This window comes from Marmota monax, unplaced genomic scaffold (genome assembly GCF_021218885.2).
Source record: "Marmota monax isolate L192 unplaced genomic scaffold, Marmota_monax_Labrador192_F-V1.1 WCK01_AAM20220418_F8-fsc00076, whole genome shotgun sequence".
Taxonomy (NCBI): Eukaryota; Metazoa; Chordata; class Mammalia; order Rodentia; family Sciuridae; genus Marmota; species Marmota monax.
Window position 1 is genome coordinate 6,943,567 of NW_026692843.1, and position 22,232 is coordinate 6,965,798.

The 22,232-nt window shown below is 51.6% G+C and overlaps 1 long non-coding RNA gene across 1 annotated transcript in view; it reads left to right on the plus strand.

The window, feature by feature from the left end:
• LOC124095620 (uncharacterized) overlaps window positions 1-22,230 on the plus strand; it is a 57,717-nt gene extending 35,487 nt beyond the window's left edge. The window contains exons 3-4 of the long non-coding RNA XR_006852539.2: window positions 21,429-21,534; window positions 21,611-22,230. This is a non-coding gene — a long non-coding RNA (uncharacterized LOC124095620). The remainder of the gene's footprint in view (window positions 1-21,428; window positions 21,535-21,610) is intronic.
• The last annotated feature ends 2 nt before the right edge of the window (window positions 22,231-22,232 follow it).

Below are 22,232 nucleotides of genomic sequence, written 5' to 3' on the forward strand. Positions count from 1 at the left end.
AGTTTAAGAGCAATTTTGTAATTTTGAATAAATTTGTGAAAAGTTGACATTTTACAATATTAAGTCTTTATAACCCAATCAATATGACTAATTTCTGTGTTTATTCAGGATTTCCTTAGTTTCTCTTAATTTTTTTTCTTTTTCTGCAGAGAGATTGTGTGTGTTGTTTGATTCCTTCCTGGGTATTTGATATATTGGATGATATCGTGAATGGTGCATTTATAAAGCGTATTTTTAAATTTTGATGGGGTAAATAGACACAGTTGATTTTCATACAATTAATTTGCATGCAGAAACTTTTGAAAACTCTTCTGTGAACTCCAGTGATTGGTTTGCGTGTTCTCTTGTATTTTATTCACATATGTCAACCAAGAAAAATAGCAATTTAACGTCTTACAGTTTAGTTATTGTCACAAATTTTATGAAATCGGGAAACTTGTTAAGTGAGGGCAGCTTCCCTCCAGTTTGCTGAGGTTCACTTTCTGCCACAGTCCCACAGGCTGCCCCTGTTCTCTGAGGCAGTCAGCCTGTGGATCGTGTGTCCTCCACCCAGGACTCTTGCTGACTTGCCACGTCTGCAGTGGACTTCTGGAGTGCCCGCTGTACTCCCCAGTGTCCTTGGTGGAGCTGCTCCACTCATCCTGATCGGCCATTCGCAGATGGACTCTTGTTCTGCAATTTCACCTTCACAAATTGTTTCCTGCTGTCACTTCTAAGAGCACTCAGTTAACGCTTGTTTAAATTTGATGATATTCACATTCTCCCTTTTCACACATCCATCTTCAATCTCAGAAACTCCTCTGGAATCTTCTTTGCCCTAACATGTCCATCAGAAGTCCACTTGCGCAGACCTGCTGCCCATGAATCCCAGATGTGTGGTTGTCTAAGGTATTGTTGTTTGCGCTGCTTCTCGTGGCTTCCTTGTTTCTGTGTGCTCCTCTAGACTGAGCCCTGTTCTCTCAGCACCTTGGAGACATCACTCCAGCATTCTGGCCGCCATTGCTGCAGTTGGGAAGGAGTGCAAGGGTTATCCCATTGGCCACCATTTCCCTTTCTTTTTAACTGCTTCTGAGACCTCTTTTGACTTTCTGCTCTGGTTGCCCACGTTGTGCCATGATGCAGACCTCCTTCTGTTTATTCCTGGCACCCACCATCTGTGACTGAGGATTGGGCCTCCATGTGCATGGAGGCTGTCGGACATACGTCTTCAACGCTGCCTCTCCCCAGTCTCTGCCTTCCTTCCTGGACTCCCACTGGGTGGGTGATGGCTCTCTCTCTCTCTGTCGTGCTTTCGTTTTTTTCCACTTATTTCTATGTTCTACTCTTGATGATTTCTTTAGATCTAGCTTCCCAACCACCCTTTCTCTCTGGGATTGGTTTAATCTGCTGTCTATTCCAGTTCGTTTTAATGTATATCTCATTTTTAAGATTTTTGCAGGGTTCATTTTAAAATCAGCATATTGTCTCTTAATCTTTGCCTGATTCGTGCCTTCCTTTTATTTGTTCAGACCACATACAGTTATTTTGTATTTTGGATATAACATTCTAATACCTGAAGGTTTTTGAATCTGGGTCTGTGGTTTGCTGCTTCTGTTTCCCTGTCTTGTTCACTTACTGACTTGTTTCCTTATACTTAGGACAGTTTGGGAAGGAGTTTGAATGTGCTCCTGCCAGGACCCCGATGGCTTCCTCTGATCTCAACCCTGAGCTCTTCTTGCATCCTGCGGGTGGAGGGTGGCTCCCAGCCTGTGTGGGACTCAGGATTCCCTGTTATTTTTGTTTGGAAGATAACTTTTCTTTCTGTGAGGTCAGCTTGCTCTCCCCTGACTACCTCTTTCACAATGAGTGGTCCCCACCCAGGACCCTGGGTGAAGGGATCACTTCCTCATTTCAGCCTTGACCGTGCACTGCACAGAGACTGGCCATGTTTCAGACAAGGTGAGGTAAAGATCCCCCTGAGTGCAGGGGACCAAAGCAGCGAGAGTCCTGTTATGGCTCGGATGTGAGGTGCTCCCCAAAAGCTCATGCGTGGGACCATGCAAGAAGGTTTGAAGGAGGGTTGTGAGAACCTTAACCCAATCAGTGAGTTAATCCTCCGATGGGGATCAACTGATTGGTGGCTGAAGGCAGGTGGGGTGTGGCTGGGGAGGTGGGCATTGGGGTGTGCCTTTGGGGTATATATTTGTATCTGGTGAGTGGAGTCTCTCTCTGCTTTCTGATCATCATGTGAGCTGCTCCCTCCAATACACTCTTCCTCCATGATGTCCTGCCTCACCTTGAGTCCTGAGGAATGGAGCTGGATGTCTATGGGCTGAGACTTCTGAAACTGTGAGCCCCCAAATAAACTTTCCCTCCTATAATTGTTCTTGTCAGGTCTTTCAGTCACAGAGGTGGAAAGGATGACTCAAACAATCTGGTTCTACCTGGCTGTGATATACCACTTCCAACCCACTGCTGCTCAATGGAAACAAAGAACTCAAACTCCATTTGAGTATGGAGAAGGATTGCGTGAGGGAAGGGGGTATTCTGAGGGATGGAACCAGAACAGATTTAGAAATGAAGCTGAAGTGGCAATTCTGTTTAGACCTCTAAGTGAGAACTCACAGGAGGGCAATTCCCTTCATCCAGGCTGGTACTGGTTTTGATGCTGCAGACATTACACCTTTGGCTCCGACGAGGGGTTAGAAGGAGACATCATTTGCATCAGAGGTTGGACTGGCATATGCATCCCCTTGCTCCGCCTCCACCCTGCAACTGGCAGATGGCTGCAGCCTCAGCCGGGAGGGCAGATCAGTCACCTGCTGAATGGCTTTGGCAGGGAACATCAGCACTGTCATATCCCCAACCTGTCACACCGGAAGGGTATGCCGTGACAGGAAACAGACTCTGCTGCAGAGGGAGGGCGGTGGTGAAGCCTCCATGGACAGGAGTCGAGCGTCACAGAGAGGAGATGGCCCCGGGGAAGGCCATTGCACAACAGCCCAACTTCCTTCAACCCCACTGGTTTGGGGGGACTTTGGGAGGATTCAGGAGCAGGGAGAGCCTTGTGTCAGCGCTATCACACAGGCCTCTGAAGAGGACCCGCCGCCCCTCAGACTCCATTCCACACTACCCTCCACCGCCAGGCGGCATGGTCTGTAGCTCCATTGCCTCAAAATGCCGTTCTCACATGTCCAGTCTGTCCTTTGTATAACTGTTCAGAGTTATCTTCTTGAAGTTCAGGTTGGATGATGTCCAAAATCCTCAAATCTCTCAGAGATCTCTTAAACACTTTCTAAAACCATTTCTTTTCTTTGTTTTTAAGTATCATGACTGAGGTGTATTTTGAGTACTGTGAATTTTACCTTTTCAAATGAACAATTCAATGAGTCTTTGTAAGTCAGGTTCCTGTGCACACCCGGTGCCCGAGGCTGCACTCACCTCTTTCTTTCTTTCTATCTCTGTGTTTTTGGAGTATTTCCTACACGTTGCACCACACACTGAGCAGATTCTCCTGTCTGGCTTCCTCCCTGTCCACTATGTCCTGGGCCCGCCCATGTTACCTCAAGTGTGTGCGGCTCTTCTCTTTATGGCTGGGTAGTATCCACCGGTCTCCCCACTCACCGGCTGGTGAACTCAGGTTCTTGCTGATTTAGAGGTATCATGAATAATGCACCAAAGAATTGTGCAAATGCTTGTGTGCAGAAGCATATTTTCATTTTCTTTGTGTGGATATCTAAGGGTGGGATGGCCGGGTCATCTGGTAAATTTGCATTTCACTTTTTAAGAACTGGACAAACTGTTCCACAGCAGCCGCCATTTTGCTTTCCTAACACCTCCCTTTCCCATACCCCCAGGGATCACTGTTCTGCTTCCTATTACTAGAACTTTCTGAAATGGAATAATAATAATAATTCTAGAACTTTCTGGAAATGGAATCACAGAGTACATCTCTTGGCTTGCCTGCCTTCACAGAGCACACTTACCTTGAGATTCACTCACACAGCTGCATGTGTCGATGGTCCCTCACTCTGTGTCACCCTGAGTAGTGTTCATGTGTACCACTGGGTGTTTATCCACTTGCCTCTGGGTGGAAATCCCCCACCTAGGCTTTGCCTGTTACAAACAGGCTGCTGTGAGCATGACGCACAAGTCTTTGCAGGGTCTCCTGCTGTTCACACTCAAGCAAACACCTCCTGGTGGGATTGCAAGGGCAGATGTTAAGTGCTTGCTTAAATGTGGGGAAGCTGACAAAAAGGCCACTGCACAGTGTGACAGGCAGGGAGCCCCAGTTCCCCATACCCTCAACAGCCCTGGTGCAGGTGATCTCAGTGACTCTGCAGGGGCAGCAGGCTGTGGGTCAACTTGTCCTTTCCTAATGACTGACGCTATCAAGGACACTTTTTCTGTGATTACTTGATGTCCATATGCCTTCTTTGGTGAAGAATCTTTGATGAAGTATTTTCTTCTAAAAGATTTAGCTTTTAGGTTCCACACTTATGTCTATGCAACATTTTTAGCTAAATTTTGTGCATGGTGTGAAATAACATCTAACTTTCCTTTTCATATAGAAAATTGGTTGTTTTAGGACCATGTATTGGAGACTATTCTTTCCCCACTGAGTGTCAGAGGCAGTGTCTATGTTTATTTCTATTTTGTTCGTTTGACATTATCTGTCTATTTGGAAACTATACATTTTTGTGGTTAGGCTTTAAGTTAATTAGCGTTATCTTCCAATGTTGCTCTTCTTTTTCAACATTGTTGTGCATTATTCTAGGTCTTTTTGATTCTGCATGCACTTTAGGACCTGTTCATCAGTTTCAACAACAAGCCTTGATGAGGCTTTACTTGGTGTAGCATCAGATCCCCAAGACAACTGGGGAGAAGCTGACTTGTTAACAGGATTGTGTTTTGGAGTATTTCTTACAGGTTGGACCAGCGCTGGGCAGATTCCTCTGTCTGCTTCCTCCCTGCCCACTATGTCCTGGCCCCGTCCCTGTTATCTGAAGTGTGTGTGGCTCTTCTCTTTATGGCTGGGTAGTATCCACTGGTCTTCCCATTCACGGGTTGGTGAACTCAGGTTCTTGCTGATTCAGGGCTTTGAACGCAGTGTCTGTCTCCATTTAAGTCTAATTTCTCCTTGCAGTATTTGATAGTTTTGATTCACTCACATCTTTGGTTGAATTTCTCTTTTTCATGTTTTTACACTGTCTTAAGTGGCTTTGCTTTAGGTTTCCAATGTTTGCTGGGACATAGAAATAGCTTCCTGAACACCGACACTGCACCTGTCCTGATCAGTCCTGGTGGCCTCGGGGTTTCACGGCACTGCTGCCACTGGCAGTCCTGCCGTTGGAGGGTCAAGTCACCTCACTTTGCAGCCTCACGTCTTCTCTTTCTCTCTCTAGCCTGGGTGCCCTGGTGGGAGGTCCAGGGCGAGGCTGAGCACAAAGGGTGGGTGTCCATCCTCGTGTTGCTCCTGTCTCAGGGAAAACCCTTCGCTCTTTCACTGGGAAGTGTGGTGTCAGGGCTGGGCCTCTTCAGGGTGAGGATCTGTACTTTCTTCCTGTTTGCAGAGAGTTGTCAAGGGGAGCACAGACTGGATTTTGTAGATGCTTTATCCATTCAGTTGAGATGATCATATAGCTGTCGATTTTTTTTACTTTGTTAGTAAGGTAAATGACGCTGATTGATTTTCAAATGTTGAATGAGCCCTGCGTTTCTGAAATAAACCAGAGGTAGTTGTGATCTGATATTCTTTCAATAAAAGAAAATCTAAGGCAGAGAAATATGGGCCCATTTCACACAGGAAAGTAAAGCTAAGGGCAACAGCTCATTACTCATAGAAACAACAGGGCAACACCTCCAAACCACTGACAGAAAAAACATCAACCTGCAGTTCTGTGCCCAGAGTGTCCTTCGAACCAAAGGCAAGGTCAAGACCTCTGCGGAAACGCTGGGGCTGGAGAGGTTTATGTGAGAGGAGGGAGAGAGGAGCGACACGGGCAGACACCCTCATACAATCGTGGTCTTGACAAAATAAAATCAAATTACATTTAAAAAAAATCTATGTATTTGGAAACAAAATAACGTACTTTAAAACACCCTGTGGGTCAAAGGAGAAGCCAAGGGGGAAATGAGAGAGCAGTTTGAGCAGAAGCAAAAGCACCTGGTCTCAGGCGTGGGTCCAGCTAAAGCAGGAACTGGAGTGGGAGGTAGAGCACCAGAGGACCCCCTCAGAGAGGAAGGGGCCTCCGATCTAGGACCACGGCATTTTGCTTAAGAAACTAGGAGAGGAGCAGTCATGCAACCTGAAGCCAGCAGAGGACGGGAGCCTAAAGATGAAGATAGAAAGTCATGAAAAGGGACACAGAGTGAACCAGACAAAAGCCAGTTCTTCCAGAAGAGAGCATAGTTGGTGAACTGATCCAGAAACCAAGAGGCACAATGGCCAGCGTCGGAATGAGACTCAGCAAGTATCCCAAGGCCGGCAGGAGGACGCTGTGGGCAGCCTCAGCCTGCACCTTCAGAACCACTGGGGACATGGGCAAGTTCCTGAAGTGTGGAAGAGCTCCCGACACCGCTCCGAAGGCCGACAACCTCCACAGCCCGAATCCATGCAGACCCTGAACCCTCTGCACATGAACCCGCACACACCCCGGACACTCTAGAGCCAGTGGCTCACTAGTGAATCATCCAAACAGTCGAGGAAGATGTGAATCAAGTCACCGCGAACACGTTCATGAACTGGGGAGAGTTGGACCCCGATGTCATCTTTGAAGCCAGCATCGTCCTGATTTCGCACGCTTCACCAGAGCCAAACACTGCAGCCCACGTCCCCCATAAAGCAGATAAGCAAAATTGTGGGGGCAAAATGTCAGTGAGTTACCCCACAGGGCTTCTCCCTCCAACCTCGCTGTACCCTGGGATGTTTAGCTTCCTTGACCACCGGCCAGTTTAGCAGACTGCAGGGCTCTGAGCCGCTGCTCCCTGCTGCCCCGCCCACCCTCTGCTCCCTCACACTGGGCAGGGTGGGCTGTGCCTCTTGATGCTGACTCTCCCCTCCGGATCTGGTGGTTTCTGCTGCTGTGTCTGGGGTTCCTCCTCCTCCTCGGCACCCTCCGCCTGTCCATGCAGCCTGGACACAGGAGTGTTTGCCTTTAGAATCTGTTTTATTCTTTACTTTGCATCTTTCACATCCCTGAGCGGCGCTGGAGCCCCTGGGACGCATGGGGGTGACTTTTGGAGTCCTGTCTGTTGATGCCGATGCCTTGTGGGACCCGTGCTGGTTTCGAGAGTCACCATGTCCCCTTCTTTTGGGCAGGGCTCCCGCTTGTCCATCTGCTGGTCTTTGATTGGATGCTGGCGTTGGGTGTAGGTGCTGGGTATTTTTATGTTCCCCTAAGTATTACTGATTTTTTTTTCTGGGGAACAGATAATAGGGAGACCATTTGATTCCTTCAGTCTTGCCTCTGACTTGTGAGGTGGGTGTGGAGCAGTACCCTGTGGCACTCATTATGCCACCCTTGAGACGAGACCTTCCTGAGCACCTCCCCAGTGCCCGTGGATTAGGAGATTTCCCAGTCTGGATGGGGAGGACAAGCACCATTTGTGACCCCATGTGAAGCTGTTTCTAGTCTTCTTGGAGAGTTTTTCCTGTTACCTCACGGGGGCCCCGTGGACTCCCCTAATGTGCTGAATAATCCTGGAATCTTGGGCAGAGCGTCGGGTTTCCCCCTGTGCCCTGTTGGTGCCCTACTTCCAACCCTAGCCGCCTTGGCTCCCCAGAGGCCCTCTGTCTCCATGACTCAGGCTCCACCAGGCCCTGCCCCACCTGGGTCCCCGTCCCCATGTCCTGGCTGGGAGCTCTCACAGCAGCAGGGGCGATCTCAGGGAGGCTCACCTTGCTGATAAAGCCGACCCTCTCAGACCCTGGTCTTCCTCGCCCCATGTCTGGTGCCTTGGAAACAGCTCCTCTGGTTTGTCTGGTCTCCTCTTAGTCTCAGCTGGCACCAGGAATCCTGTCCCTGTCACAACTCCTGGTGGTAGCAGACCTCCCCTCTCCTGACTCCTTACTTAGCCTGACTCCAAGGCCCTCTGTGGTCTGGCTCACTGGGCTTTCCAGTGACTTGACTTCTCATCATCTGCTGCCTTTCTGCTTCTGAGCTTTTATGCACATTGAATTTCCTTCCCAATATCTTCCGGAAACCAGTTAGTGATGCTTCATGGCCCATGTCAACATCTCCATCACAGTCAAAGCTTTCCCATGCAGCAAGTACCTACCATGGGTCAGACATGTCCAGGTGCTTGAGATACACATGGTGACCCTTCCCTCCATGTCTCTGACTCCTCAAACTGGCTTAGTTGACAGTGATTGTAACACAGTGTAGGAATCCTGGATTGGTTAATAGGTGATGGTAACACAGTGTAGGGATCCTGGTCTAGTTAATAGGCAACTGTAACACAGTGTGGTGATCCTGGTAAAGTCAATAGGTAATAGTGACATCGTATAGGGATCCTGGTCTGGTTAATAAGTGATGGTAACACAGTGGGGATACTGATCTAGTTAACAGACAACCATAACCCAGTGTGGGGATCCTGATAAAGTCAATAGGTTATGGTAACACAGTGTAGGGATCCTGGTCTAGTTAACAGGCAACTGTAACACAGAGTGGGGATCCTGGTCTGGTTAACAGGTAACTGTAACATAGTGTGGGGATCCTGGTCTGGTTAATAGGTGATGGTAACACAGTGTAGGGATCCTGGATTAGTTAATGGGTGAAGGTAACACAGTGTAGGGATCCTGGTCTAGTTAACAGGCAACTGTAACCGTGTGGGGATCCTGGTCTGGTTAATAGGTGATGGTAACACAGTGGGGATCTGGGTCTAGTTAAGAGGAGACTGTAACACATTGTGGGAGGCACACACTAAGTCTAGTGCCAGTGGTCACGGCAGCAATGATCAGGCAGCCACACTGTGCTGATTTGGGTCATGGATCAGGCACTTTCCATGGTGAGACGTGAAGGACAAGTAGATGTCACGAGAATTAGGGATCCAGGAACTCTGGCACAGAGCAATGTGGCCACATGCCAGGAGCTGGCTGGTCCTGAGGATCAGATGTGAGCAGGAAGGGGGAGTCCTCCAGCCTCCTATGAACCTACTGGTCTTGGGCAGCATGGAGGGCCCAGTGGTTTCAGTCCAGGGCTGATGTGGTCCAACCTGCATGTGCACAACTTCCTCCAACCTTGGTGTGGTTGGGGGGTGACACTGTGGGGCCTGGTCCGTGTGGGAGACCACGGAAGCAGGAGTAGGTCTGTGGCAATGGCTAGAGAAGGGCCTGCACAGTATCACTGTGAGGAGGCTCTGTGGGGCTGGAGGGGACAGCAGCCCTCCAGGATGATGCCCAGGATCTGGAGGGCCAAGGGTGGACACTGGGCCTGCCTTAGACACAGGGAGCCGGGATGTGCGGCTTTGGAGGTAAACTGCTGCTTTGCCGTCTCGGCCATGACCTCCCTCCCTTTCTGTCATTGCTCGCTTCCTGGGTTTCCACCGGTTTCCACTTCACCCCAGCCATCTCACCTTGCGTTGGTTTTGGGGTTGGGTTACTCACCTGCCTCTGTTGGCCTGTGGCTGCCATAGGGAGTGGATCCTGTGTGTCCTTCCTGCATTCCAGGGTGACTGCCGTCCCCAGAACAATGCCTTGTGCACAGTGAATGATTAATAAATTCCAAAGGCTCAAATTAACAAAGGGCTTGCTTTAGTGCGATGTGCTGTATTCATGATTGAATGCTCTTCTGTCGTGAGAGGCAGCACTGTGGTGTCCTTTGCTATATTCTTGAGGACTTTGTGGCATGCAATTTTAATTTTGAGATCTAAATAGATGTGTCAATGGCACAGGGTCAGACAAGAAATTCTCAGCTTGACTTTTTTCCCCACTGTCATAACATTTACGATCCTGTGGAGCCATAAATATCTCCCTCAGTAAAGAAAGCGGCCAAGGAATAGAGCGTGTGGTGTAGCAATGCTGTGGCCCAACATGCACAGCCCAGCCAGCTTCCCTTCAGCCTGATGCTAACCAGAACCGGAGAGCAAGAGGCAGGTCTGCTGTGCACAGTGGAGCTGTGTCCTCCTCCACAGGCCTGCAGCCCAGCCCAGCTGCCCTGCAGACGCTCGGCTGAGCGCTGACTGGAATCTCAATCTGGGGCCGGGCTGGGAGGCGGTTTCATTAGCCAGGAATGTGCCTGCAGTTTATTGCTCTTGATAGAAGCAGTGCCCAGTGAGACACCTGTTGATCTGCCTGTCAGAACATCAGAGTGGAAATACCAGCACAGGGGGAGAGTCCTCAGCAAGGCCATGGACGGCCCTGGAAAATCAATGCCGCACACACACAGGTGTGTCTGGAGGGCTGCTTTTAGCAGGAGAGGCGTGGGCTCTGGCCCAAATTTCAGATCTCAGAAGCAACATTTCTTTTTAAATAACTGGATCTAAAACACAGTGTGACTTAAAAGACTACAAATAAAACCATTTGCTTCTTGTTGTGCCAACTCCTGGGGCACTTGCAGGTCCAAGCCTTACCCCAGGGACAGAGCTTCCCAGGTTCCCTCGCAGGCCCTCCCCAGACTCCCCTACCATGCTGTTGGATGCCACCCAGGCAAGACTGGTGTACGCTCAGCAGGCATGGTGGCCCCTGTCTCAAAATTAAAAAAAAATATATATTAAAAAGGTGGATAGGGACATAGCTCAGTGGTAAAGTGCCTCTGGGTTCAATCCCTGGTACCAAAAAAAAAGAAAGAAAGAAAGGAAAAAAAAAAGACCTTCATACTCCTGACAGTGCTGTTTGCAGCCTGCTGTAGTTTGAAGCCTACATGTACTAAGGCTTGGTCCCCATTGGGAGATAGCCAGGGCCATTGGGAGGTAGCAGGACCTCTAAGAAGTGGGGTTTGGTGGGAGGACTTTGGTTTCTAGGGACATGGCCTTGAAGGGGACCTGGGGCCTGGTCCCCTCTTCCTGGCATGAAGTGGGGATTCCTGTTGCCCCCACTCCCACACCATGCTGTGCCTCCTCGCCGTGGGCCCAGAGCAGCAGGGCCCCTGACCTGGGAGGGGCCTCTGAAATGGAGCTCAGCAGACCTTTCTCTACAAGCTGGTTCTTCAGATATCATGGTAGTGCCAGAAAGCTGACCACTGCCCAAACTTGAGGGAAGCCGATGTTTCCCTGATCTCCAGAACGTCCCCTGCCCCCATCTTTGATCCCCGTAACTTAACCGACAACAGACATCAAGACACTGTGAGATTTTTGGCAGAGGGAGAAGTACCCTGCTAAGACTCATGTTGATTTTATTTCTGCTCCCCCACTGCCTCTCCACTGGTGGGCTCCCCTTGGTTACTTCTTCCTCCTCCGAGTTTCTCCTCTCTGGTTTTGGAAGACTTCCTTCATTAAACTCAGTGAGCCATCTGCAGTTGCGTACTGGGCCTGGGGCTGGCTGCTGCCTTGACCACCTCATCACACCCTCTGGGGTGAGTCTCTGCCCTGGGGGGACCTTCTCTCTCTGGAACCGTGGAACTCCAGCACCTTCCGGAAGCTCTCTTGTGTACTAGAATCTTTACCCCAAGTGGTTTAGATTGTGTGATGCTCAAGAAAATCTGCTTTGTTTGTCCAATTTCCAGGGGATGTCCCCAGCTCTCCTAACCAGTGGCCTGTCTGCCACATACTTTGAAAAGCCACGCCTGTCAGGCTTGAGAGTCTCCCACATCGTGAGCTCCTGGATCTGGGCTGTCCTGGGCTGCCTGCTTTTTGCGTCGTGGTGTGTGCTGTGAGGCCGTCCAGGTCTCAGTCTGCACAGCTGCTCCTCTGGAAAGCCTCCCGGGCTGCCCAGCCAGGACAGCCCTGTTCTCTCCACCTTGCTTGACTTTCCTCACAGCATTAGCCACACTTGGGACTCTCCTGCCTTTCATGGGATTTTGTATTTATCACTGATCATCCTTCTGCTCTCTGAAGATAAGCCCCAGGCTTCATCCCAGTACCACAACAGTGCTTGCATATGGCGGCCACCAAATGATGACATGTTCCTTGAATGAGTTCGAATGGCTTTAACTACTGTGCTTTTAGAACATACACACACACACAGAAACACACACACGTGCACACACATGTGTGCATATGTATGTGTATCTGTTTTCAGGGCTGGGTTTGAACCCAAGACCTCGTATATGCTACAGAGCTCAGCTCTACCACTGAGCTACACTCCAACCAGAATATGTCCTTAATATCTTTATGGTTGAATGTCTCAGAGTACTGAAAATCTATTCTATTCTCCCTGGGCTATGAAAGGAGGGAGCTGGCTCTCAAAAGCCTGGGTCTCCACGCTCCACCCTCTGCTTCCTTGCTGGGCACCAGTGCTCTCTGCCCTGGCGCCCTCAGCCCTGGCTCCCTCAGCCCTGGCGCCCTCAGCCCTGGCTCCGTCAGCCCAGGTGCCCTTAGCCCTGGCTGGGTGTGCCCACCACCCTGGCCCCTGCTCTGGTCTCCAGCACACAGGTCCTTCCTGCCTCTGAGCTCAATGTTCTCCTTTCTGTGCTCTTTTCTTTCTTTAAACTTGAAGGACATACTGACACAGGGTGGCAGCTGCTCTCCTTCATTGGGAAATGAGTAAGGCGATCCTGCCATCACCTCCACCTGGGCTCAGGCTGGGACTCTGCCCAGGTCCCAAGTCCCTGCTGCACCCGTGCCCCGGGCCACTCTCTTTTATTTATTTATTTATTTTAAAGAGAGAGTGGGGGGGCGGAGAGAGAGAGAAAGAATTTTAATATTTATTTTTTAGTTTTCGGCGGACACAACATCTTTGTTTGTATGTGGTGCTGAGGATTGAACCCGGGCTGCATGCATGCCAGGCGAGCGCGCTACCGCTTGAGCCACATCCCCAACCCCCCTGGGCCACTGTCTTGAGCTTTGCTCTCCTCCTGCCCTGGTTTTCTTTACAGATTTACCATTCAGACTTGCATCTGGTCAACAGAGGTCAGTCGGGCCTGCTCTGAAGGCCATTTCAGTGGAATGATGGGTGTTCACTTGGGTCTGGTGTCTTGCTCAAAATGATGTTTTTGAGACTTATCTCTGCTGTGTGCAGCTGTAGTTTGTCCGTTTTTATTGTGAGACAGTAGAATATTGTGGAAGGACACACAGTCGCAGGGTTTATGATAGAAGCCGTGGCTTGCAGGTTGGGGAATTGCCAATAGCGCTACTCGCATCCTGCGGTGCGTCTGGGTTGGACGTGCAGGTGCGCCTTCTTCAGGGCACACGTCTCTGTATGTCTGCCGGCTCACGGGGCACGGGCCTCTCTGCCTCACTCAGGTCCACAGAGTTCTGTTGGGCAGCTCGGGCCATCTGTGTTTCCTCAGCAATGACGGAGAGCCCGCTGCTCTGCATCCTCACTCGCGCTGGGCATTGTTGGTATTTTTAGTTTTGATCACACTATTGGTCTGTAGTGAGCCGATCCCTGGCTCCCAGTGAGGTGGCCCCACTTGTCCAGTGATGGTGGTCACTCCCTGGTGTGGAGTGCCTGCTCGGGTCCTATGCATTTTTTAGGACTTTCCTTGGTGACTCACAGGAACCCTCTGCACACACACTATCCTCCCTCCAGTCACCGTAGGCACTGCAAGAGTCTCTTCTCAGATTGCCTTTTCTCTTAATTAGTAGTGATTTTAGATGCAATAGCTGCTGTTGATTTCAGTAGCATCAAGTTCATCAGTGTTTCTCGTTATGGTGAGATTTTTAAGTCTGTTTATGAAATCTTCTCCTACCCAAATGCTTGAAAATATTTCCTGTATTTCTAATAATACTTTTATTTGCTCTTTTTTTTGTATTCACATCTCAAATTCCCAGAGACTGAGGTCTGGGTGTTGTAGTGGGGTGCTGGTCCAGCCTAGGCTGCTCCACATAGGTACCCCATTGCCCCAGCACAAGCTGTGTAAGAGCCAAGTCAGCTGGGTGCGGTGACCATGCCTGTCATCCCAGTGGCCTGGAGGCTAAGACAGGAGGATGGTAAGTTCAAGGCCAGCCTCAGCAACTTAGGAAGGCCCTGACTCAATACAGAAATAAAAAGGTCCAGGGATGTAGCTCAGTGGTAGAGCACCCCTGGAATAAATCCCCCACCATACACACGAGGCAGCCTCAGGCCCCTGCACTGTGTTGTAATTCAAGGGTTCATAACCTGTAGGTCTGTTGGGCTCTTTATTCTACAACACCAGGCTCCCTGGAATATGATTGCTTACTAATAAGACTTCCAATCTGGGAAGCCTTCAGCTCTTTCTTCATGTCCTTGAGTCTCAGCCGTGGACTCTGCCCTCCTACCTGCCCTTTGTATTAGCGTGTGACTCCTCAGGTCGAGGTTTGGATGGGCATGCACTGCGTCAGTAGAGACGTTTGGGGAGAATTCTCACCTTCACGTTTCCGTTGTTTTAAGGCTTACTCATATTCCTCCACCAGCGTCTCATAAGTATTTTGTTGTTTATTTGAAGTCAATGGACCTGACTATTTTTGATGTTATAAATATTATTTTGAAGTATTTGTGTTCTATATTTATATGATGGAGATAGAGAAATTCATTTAATCCTGACACAATGACCTTGAGTAGCCTGAGTCCCCCATTAATCCTGGGCTGCTTCAGTGGAATGTTCTGTATCCCATACACATAATCACATTTCCTCCAGACGGTCTTCTCCACTGTTCACCATCTAGACTCCGTTCGTCTCTTTCCCCCACACTCGGCCTGGCTGAACTCTGCGTGTTCTTCAGGTTGGAGCCTGTTTTTCACTTCCGTGGAATAATGTCCTGATCCCCACGTGTCAATCATTCTTCTCACGGTTCCCTCCTTGATCCTCTTCTTTAATGTTAAACATGAGGCTGGGGTATTTGGGGGGGGGGGTGTACGTCTATCTGATGCTTTGCAGGAGAGAACCACACGAGTGGTGTCCATACATGCATCCCAAACCCAGCAGCGCCCGGCACGGGGCAGAGACAGTGACCCGCCTCTGAATACATAAACCAGTGAGACATTGTCAAACAATGTTTGAAATTCTTTGAAAATTCTCTTTAATAGTCCATTTAGTCCTTTGATTTGAACCTCATTATATTTTTAATTTTGAGGAGCAATAATACAAGAAGAAACCAATGAAGAGATGTAATAATGATGAAATTATATGCACTTAAACAGCATAGACTTAAAATGTAGAGGGCAAACAGTGAGGAGATTGCGAGGAAGAGTCTCAAGTCTCCAGAGCATGGAGGGGACCTCTTCCTAAGAACCTGACCATCAGGCAAACACTTATAAGATTTTGGTAATATAGACACCCAAAGTGAGAAATTTGATTGCTAGTACAACTTTCACTCATCACTCAGAAACTAGGAAATAAGAGACTTACACATATTCCAAAAAATTAATATTATACACAGTTTGTTCTCTGTTCCTAGGACAATAAGTGAAAGTTGCTCATATGATTGGACACTAAGCTCTAATTCATGGAAATTATAAGGCATTTACAAACTTTTATCCTGGGCATCCAGAATGAAGCCCAGTGGGCCGTGGGCCCTCAGCAGGGATTGGTCAACAAGATCAACACTAATAGAAACACCGTACAAGGACCTGAGGATGCAGCCAGGTCGCTGCTCAGAGGAAGATGTTAGTAGTAACTCCTTCTAGAAACCAGAGAGGAAGAGTCCTGGTAAAACATGTGGATTAGATACCTGCATTTTCTCTCTTCCCTTCATAAATACCACTAAACTCATTAATGCTAATCCTGCAGCCTTGAGCCGTAGCCACGAGATGCCATTCTAGTTGAGGAAACCAAGAGCTGATGAGGGTGTGGCGGGGCAGGACACTGCTGATGGGTTACAAACAGCCAAACCGCTTTCAGCGGAGTGTGGCATGGACAGTGGAGCGAGAGGGCGTTCCTGGCAGCTCTGCTCCTAAGCATGTGGAGGCCTAGGAAGACATGCCCAGCACAGCTGATGGCAGTCTTGTGGGTACTGAATCACCATGGGGACAACTCACACGTTCTCAGACAGCAGTCAGCATCTACGCTGGGGCCATCTATGGTACAAACGTATGGCAGTTAGAATGACTGAACCAGTCAACAGCGCACCACCAGAGGCCTGATAGCCAGACCGCATACCAGTGTGAACAGAAAACACAGTGGTTGGAAGAAATGTCATTTGTGTGCATTTTATAAAAACCCACAGACTGTTGTTTGCAGGTTTGAAGCTATATGTAGTTAAGATATTAAAACCAAACACAAAGAATCAACTAAAAATTCATTAGAAAGACAAGGAAGGGAATGGGTCAGGGAGGCTTCACGGGAGCTGAGAAGTTTTTGTCTTCACTGGCTTTTCTAGGCGGCAGTAACTCACACGCCCCTGTGTCCACACAGATGGAGGTCGATGTGCAGACTCCAGGGAGGCTGGCCTCAGGCTGGGCCAAGGCAGCTGAGCTGTGAGGCTGCCAACAGGGACCCAGCACCTGTGCAGGAAGAGCAGAGCAGTCCCGAGATGGGGACTCGGGGCTATTCCCTTTGTTATGCCAGGAAGGAGACATGACCAGGAGGGGCCGTTTTCTTCAGGCGAGGTGGTCCCCAAGCTGCTGGCAGCTGAGTGGCCTCTTGGTGACTCTGCCAGCATGTGGGGGACTGTCAACGTCTACGCAGGCTGCTCTGGTGAAGTCCCACCAGCTGCATGGCTTAGGAACAGACGTGTGTGGCTCATGCTCTGGGCCTGGGAAGGGCAAAGGCAAGGCCCTGGCTGGTTCCTGCTCACAGGTGGCACCATCTCCTCTTCTCATGTCCACACAAGTAGCAGGACAGCTCTCAAGTCCCCTTTGCCAGGGCACCTACCCACTCATGGGGTGTTCTTTCAAGTTCTCTTTTTCCATATATTATTATTTTTCCAAATATTTAACAATATTAATAAGCATTTACTGAAGGGGGTTGGGGAGGAGGAGGGAAGGGGAGGGAGGGGGATAAAGAGAGAGGGAGAGGGAGAGGGAGAGAAGAGAGAGAGAGGGAGGGAGGGAAGGGAGAGGGAGAGGGGGAGGGAAGGAGGGGAGGGGGAGGGAGAGGGGGAGGGAGAGGGAGAGGACACACTCTTACACTCTTGGTCCCGGGAGCGGCAGGTGCTGGTCCTCCAGCCTTCTCACCCAGTGGTCAGGGCTGGAACCTGCTTGTGTCGTGAGGAAGGGTCTAGTGGGGTTTTCCTGGTAGAGTCTCCTTCACCCAAGGTGCCAGAAAATTCTGAAGCCCCACAGCTTCGTCCTGGTGCTTCCTGGTGGCCCAGGAGTCCCATCTCTTTGGCTTCGCGATGACTCCAGAGATGAGCTGCCCGTGCAGCTTCTCCCCAGACAGGCTCAGGGCAGGGGCAGGGAAGCCAGGCTCAGTGCAGGCGGAGCACCGGGTGTCCTGCTGCTGTCCTCGGGCTGCAGCCTGAGGCTGCGTGGGAAGAGAGGCTCCGAGTTGGGAAGGACTCCCTGGAGGACTCGGTGCTCCCAGTGACCCCCTTCCTCGGGTCCCTGAGCCTGAGCTCACCTTTGGCAGAATTTTGGAAGGGCCCACACATCTCTGTGCTCTTTGTCAAACTATTCATTCTGAGAAACTGAATTCAAGATGAAAAATTCAGCAGATACACAGGGCTCTTCAGCAACACCCAGCCCCTCTCTCCCACCCAGTTTCTCTATAACCCCCTAAAGAGCCTTGAGTGTCACCTGAACAGATGTGGCCTTTGTCCCTGAGAAGTAGAGTACAGGGCATGGGTGGGGGGCACACAGCGCAGTGGAGTGCCACCAGCAGGTACTGGAGGAGGGACGCGGGGCCGGATGAGAGTGGCCAGGGGCAGGAGGCTGAGTGTGGCCAGGCATCAGGCTCCTCTGTGATCTGCCCGGGGATGAGGGGTGGAGGCCCTGGCCAGGGGCTGCGGGTGGGGATGACCTGGCACTGGAGGGGAGAAGCCCGGCCGCAGGCTGTCACACGTGAAGCCCACTCTTCCCAGCTACCCAGCAGCACGACATGCGTCCTATCTCGCCTGGCCCTTTGCATCCTACAGCACTGAGAACACCTGTGGGGGGCGCTTTCCAGACCTTCCTTCAGGCTCTCTGACCCCAGAGCTGCTGGGAGCCAACAGGCCCGCTGGTTCCTCGGGGAAGACCTGGGTGCAAATGGCCAAGGGAATCCACGGTGTAAGCACAGGGAGGCAAGCTCAGAAGTAGCTGAGGAGGAGACGTCCTTGTAAATGAGGTTATTCAGCGAAGAACAGGGAGGACATCATCCTTTTTTGCACTCATCACAATTATGGCTAAATAATCACACGTGTAATTGTATAGTTAATATCTGCCTTCTTTTCTGGGCTGCAAATTCCCTGGAACAGGAGGCCAGGTTTGTCTTGTCCAACATTTCATCCCTGACTCGGCCCACTGCCAACATGGAAGACAAATTAAAAATAATAGCAAGTTGTGTTCAATGAAAGGGAAGGTCCGTGCTGGATGATGAGAGAACTTCACGGCCGCTGGAAGTGTCAGGAAGACGTGCTGGAGGGGCCAGCCCTCTCAGTTAGCCTTAAACACACACAGCGAGGCGTGCACATGGGCTTCCTTGGGGGGCGGGCTAGTGCATGAGGGTATGGCTGAGAGCGTGGGGGTCCAGCAGGGGCACAGGGTGCAGGTGAGTGCCAACAGCAGGTACCAGGAGGTTGTGTCCAAAGTCACCCTAAGAGAAGCCAGGAACTCCCAGCCGCCCCGCGATGGGTCTGAACTGCCTGGGAACATGACTCTGGGGCCCTGGGGACAGAGGCCAATTTATGTCCAAGAGGATGTAGCCAAGAGCAGCAGGTCTAGAAGTGCCGGAGATGTCACCAGAGAGGCTGCAGCTGCTCCGGAGACGGGCTGGGTGAGCCCGCGACCTAATGTGAGATCTGGTTCTGCAAATTTGGGTTTCTTGTTCACATTCTGGTCCAACTTGGGAAGAAAGGATGGTGGTGAGTTTTGGGGGAAATGGTGTGAGGAACGGGGGCCCAGACACACTAAGGGCAGGTGGGGACAAGCCCAACCAGCAGGGTGCTCCACATGGGGTCATGGGGTCCAGCAGTACAGCCGCCTCCTGCTGGCTGTCCTCAGGGGGAAGAGCCATCCCAAGGAGTGCAGGGCTCTGGGGGAAGGTGCGGGTGTTGTGGGCGTCCCCGGGGGGGGGGGGGGCAGGGAGAGTCTGAGGTCAGGTGTGGAGGACTGAGCAGGGCAGCACCCAGCAGGTCAGGACGCACAAGAAGGGGGAGGTGGAGCCCACGCTGCTGGAAGGGCTTGTCCTCAGAGCTGCGTGTTCACAGGCCAAGCCAGAGATCTGTGGGGCTTGAGCCCTTTGCAGCCTGTGCCCCAGGACCCTTGGGCTGTTGCCCACAGTGGCCCAGTTTCTGCCAGGGGCACCCTTCAGGACTGCCCCCATCCCTGGAGCTGTGTTCTTGCTTAGGGGGTGTCCCCTCGTGTTCTGGTGATCAGGGGTGGGAAGGGACCACCCTGCTGGGGGAAGTTACTAAAGGCCGCTTCCCCCTGGACCATTTGCTTGCATTTCCGGGGAGCGCAGAGGACATCCCTGGAAAAGCAGGACGTGCCTTCCTGCGTGGCAGGCCCTGTGGCTGTGCACACCGGCTAGAGACAGCTCAGCCACACCAGTGAGCTCCAGTAAGAGCAAGTCGCCAATGAGCACAGAGAGAGGGAAGGGCACTTTACCCCTGACCCCCCAACCCAGGCTGCAGTACAGGTGTCCCCCCTGGGCTTGGGTCATGTTCTGTGATGTGCAGACAGACAGACAGCCCACTGTGAGCCCCTGAGGCCCTCCATGCCCTGCAGAAAAGCAGCCCTGGTCAACGGCTTTCAGGCACCAAGCTTTGCAGGGCCTTGGCTACAGGACCCCAGTGTGGCTTAGCAATGATAGGGCCCACCCGTCTCCACATCCCTGACCAGCGCCCTGGGCACTAGGTGAGGTCAGGAGAGCCGTGTGGCTCTCACCTGGTGGCTGGAGTGAAACTGCCCTGGGACTGTGGCTGGAGAGACCCAGCAGGAGCCACCTCCGTTCCCAGGCCATGCTCTGAAGTGGGGACTCAGAGTGAATGGCAGGCACATGTAGACTCACAGAAGAGGCCATGGGTTCCTCGGGGACTGGGCCCTGGGCTCGTCCTGCTCCAGGAACAGAACCCCTGTGCCTTGTCATTCTTCATGGGTCCATTTGCTCATCAGACCCTCAGCACAGGCCGAGGGCCAGTACTAGAGTCCCAGGTACATGTGGGCAGCCACCATGGTTCCCCTAGAAGAAGGTCCCATTGGAGCAGTGGCCTTGGGTGTCACAGATGCTCTTCCTCCAGTCACAAGCACCTCCGATGCTGCCTGCTGCTCCATTTCCTCATGTCCGCCCTGTCTCAGCTGCCAGCAGAGTGCTGAGATGTGGCCCAGCAACGCCTCGCCCTCTGACGGCGGTGGAGGGGGTGACACTCAGTCCTGACTGGAGACACCCTGGCACCTGCTCCTGCGTGTCATCCTCGCTTGGGCACCAGTAGGGGAGCTCTGGCCAGCCCTTGCAGGTGGCTGTCACCTCAGTGGGATCAGGGCTCTCCTTTGTGAATTTGTGTGTTGGGAGATTTGCTTTTTGAAGGTGGTGGACACTCGGGACAGCCTTAGTAAAGGGATAACTCTTTTTGGTCTTCACTGTGGCATGATTCTAGGCAGGGGGAACACAAATTTGGGAGAGGCCTCCCCAAATCTTCAGGCTTTGGCTGCCACCCCAGCTCCCAAACCCCTGGGTCTCCTCCCTGGTGAGATTTCTCACATCTAACAAGGGCAAGAGAGTCACCCCCATGAGTCTTGAGCTGCTTGCCCGGCAAGGCCTCTGACCACCCCTAATCTCACCTTGCGCTGAGATCCTGAGGAAGGTGGGAAGCCACAGCCCCCCGGCTGGCCCTCCTGGTGCCCACACTGGCCAGTCGTCTGCCCAGCACTCAACACGGTGTGGAAGACGAGGCTTCCCATTAGACATTCTGCCCTTTTGCCATGATTTAGGCCTAGAACCCTTAGCAGAACAGCAGATAAGACACGGTCTGCAGGGGCGAAGGGACAAGTGGCATGGTGATGTCTCTGTCATCAGCCAGCTGGTCCTGGGTGCTGCGCTGGGCCTGCTCTCGCCTCAGGCTCCTCCTTCCACCACCGCTCCTCTTGCTCCCCCTTGCCTCTCCTACAGCCTCAGCCCAGCCTTCTCGAGGACGGCCTTCCCCACCCCTTGGCAGGTGCTGGACAGAGAAGGGAGGTCCCTGCACCTGGCAGGCCAGCTGCCAAGGCCTGGACACCTGGATGTTCATGTCTGGATGCCCCACGGCCACTCTAAACTCATTTCCACGGTGAGGGAAAGGCGGGTACAGCAACAATGCACTTGTAATTACAGGAGGAATGTAGGCTTTCCTACAAAGAACAGCATATCTCACTGCAAAAAGAAAAACACAGAGAATAGAGGACAATTGGTGGAATTTACAACAACGCCCCCATTCGAGGTGAGAACTGCTGATGCTGGGCGTTTCCCTTCCCTCCCTTCCTGTGTGCAGGATGTGATTCTGGAATTTTTTGCAGGTCATCAGAAGGATTGTCACACGTCGCTGTCACACTCACCAGAGCCACTGTCCCAGGATGTGTGTGTGTTACTGAGCCACTCTCCAGGGCCACGCACTCATGCTGTCCTGGCTTTCCCAGGAGAGATCTTGTCTTGTGTGTCTCGTGTCTTGTCTGTCTGTCTGCCCTGGCATGCTGGCAGGGCGAGGCCTGGAAACAGGAGGTGTGCACCTGGGGTCCAGGGCCTCAGCGGGAGTCCCAGCTCCCCACCACGGGCGTGTGGCTTATGAAGTCACCAATGCCACTTTCCAGCTCAGCAAGGTGCAGATGTCTGTGGTGAGGCCCTATCAGGTGGGAGGCCTCCCCTGGGCCGGGACAGTGAGGAGCTCGGCCACCAGACCACATGCCCAGCACATTGGCTGGTGTCAGGCTGTTGTGGCAATAGAGTCCTTGTCCATGTGACTACTGGCTTCCGGGCGAGGCCTAGAGCCAAAGGACGGACCCCAGCCCCAGTGCTCCTGGGGGCTCCCAACAGAGTTCTCTTTACTTTCCAAGGACTGTGCCAGGCTGCCCCACCCAGCGAGCCCAGCCCACCCTCCCTGCTGTGGGCCAGAGTGGTAGGCAGAGCCTTTCCAGTGTGCTC